Below are 2,463 nucleotides of genomic sequence, written 5' to 3'. Positions count from 1 at the left end.
CAAGGCATCAGAAATCTGAAATAGTCAAACTCATAGACGCAGAGAGTAGAGTGGTGGTTACAAGGGACTAGGGAGAGGGAGAATTGAGGAGGTGTGGGTCAAAGGGAACATACTTCCTCTTATGCAAGATGAATATGTCCTAGAGATCTACTGCAGGACAGAGATATACAGCACAGCATATAGTTACCACTACTCTATTGTATACTTAAAAATTTGTTAAGAGGGTACGTCTTAAGTTAAGTGATCTTATCACACACACAATAAAAAGGGAGAGAGGAAACTTTTAAAGGTTATGTCTATGGCATTGTTTATGGAGATGGTTTCATGGGTATACACTTATCTTCAAATTCATCAAGATATGTACATTAAATATGTACAGCTTTTTTGTATACCAATCAGACCTCAATAAAAAAAATAGCATAAATTATAAACTTCCTAGAAAGAAGTCTAATAAAAATTTGCAAGATTTTTTATGCAAAAGACTCTAAGATTACTGAGAGAAATTAAACAGAACAGAAATAAAAGAAGTTTGGAACATATTTTGTTCAGAGTTTGGAATAGCAAATATTGTTAAGATGCAAATACTCCCCCAACTTGATCTGTGAATTTTATGCTGTCTCAAGTAAACTTCTATAGTTTCTTCCCCCACGGAACATGAAAGCTGATTCTCCAATTTTTACAGAAATGCCAAATTCCAAGAATAGCCAAGATACTTTTCAAGAGAATAGGATGTCAGGAATTGCTTTATCAGATATCAAGACTTATTATGAAGCTTTGATAAGTAAGACAGTGTGTTGCTGGCACCCCACAGAACATAATAGTGAGCCTAGAAACTCTCTCTGTATATACAGATAATTGATTTATGACAAGGGTGGCATGGAAGAATGGTGGAGGAAGTGTGGCCTTTCCAGTAAATGGCATTAGGACTGTGAAATATTTATATGGAAAAATGAAATTGTATATCTGATTCACAGTATACATAAAATCCACTCCAAGTGACTTATAAAACTACTGCAAAAGGCAAAGCCAAAAAGATTAAAGAGAGAGTATAGGAGATTAACTTCATGACCATAAGATAGTAAATATTTCTTAAGTGACACAATGGGGTCAGAAATATGAAAACACAAATCTACATGGAACTAGGCTTTGTCCTGGGGATATATTCTGACCCCTGTTGGTCTACAGCACTACTTTTCTAACTTTTTTTAACCGCTACTCACATTATAATGTATATTTTATGTCTTGACCCAATGCACATACATACCAGTACACACACACACACACACACACACATGCACACCTGAAACCAAATTTCACAAAACAACACATATCCCTGTCTGTGAGGCAGTCAAATATCTTCTTTTTTCACTATATTATTCCCATCTATTTTTTAAACCCTGTTTGCAATCCGTGAAAATGAACATGAACTACTAAGGAGTTGCAAAAGGCACTTTAAAAATCATTGGTCTAACACAAGAATTTTACAGACAACTCAGGTGGAGAAGACAAGAGAGAGGCTGCACAGTAAGTGAAGTGGGAGACTGGAGTCAGGCCACCACATAAGCCCCACCACACGAGGCAAAGCCTGAGAGCCGTCCTGGGTGACACGTCAGATAAAGTCGCTTCTGCAGAGGGAGTGGCAAGACATTGTGTCTCTCAGGGGTGGCTCAGGATGAAGTACAGAAAAGTTCTCTTTTCTGCAGTCCTCTCTGCAGGAACATGCTTTACACACAGGCCTAAAAATTCCCACAAAATTCCAAAGAACGTAAGCTCACTCTTAAAAAGACATCACCCAAACTAGTGACCTGTGAGGAAACAAGCTATTATGAACACAAACAAGCAGAAACAACAAACTCAGGATGAAATTCATAAAACATGAAGATATCAGAATTATGATATGCAAAATATAAAATGCATACATATTTAACGTTTAAAGACATAAAAGAGAGGTAGTAAGCAGGATGCAGGAAGAAGAGACTGTAAAAACAGAGCACATTTGAAAATAACCAAAGTGAATTCCTAGAACTGAAAATATAATAAGAAAACTTAGAAACTCTGTGGAGGATTTAAACAACAGATTATATCCATATGGGGTAAGTGCTAATAAATTGAAAGATATGTATGAGGAAATTATCCAGAACACAGAGAGATAAGAAGATAGAAATTATAGAAAAAGGGTGAGAGGAAGAAGTGAAAAGGCCTCACATATGTCTAATTTGGATTGCCAAAATAGAAGACAGAGAGAATGAGGCAGAAGCAATATCTAAAGTGCTACTGGCTGACCATTGAAAGACCCTGACGCACAAAGGTAAGAATTCCAAGGAATATCAAGCAAAAGAAGACAAATTCAGATACAATATAATCAAACAGCAGATTTTAAGAGCAATCAGAGAAGAATCAGGTTACCTTCAAGGCAAAGGCAATAGGAATTCCAACTGGCAGTCAATAGCAACAATGGAACCC

Source organism: Equus przewalskii, chromosome 1 (genome assembly GCF_037783145.1).
Source record: "Equus przewalskii isolate Varuska chromosome 1, EquPr2, whole genome shotgun sequence".
In the NCBI taxonomy this organism is placed as follows: Eukaryota; Metazoa; Chordata; class Mammalia; order Perissodactyla; family Equidae; genus Equus; species Equus przewalskii.
Note: the sequence above shows the minus strand (reverse complement) of the source record.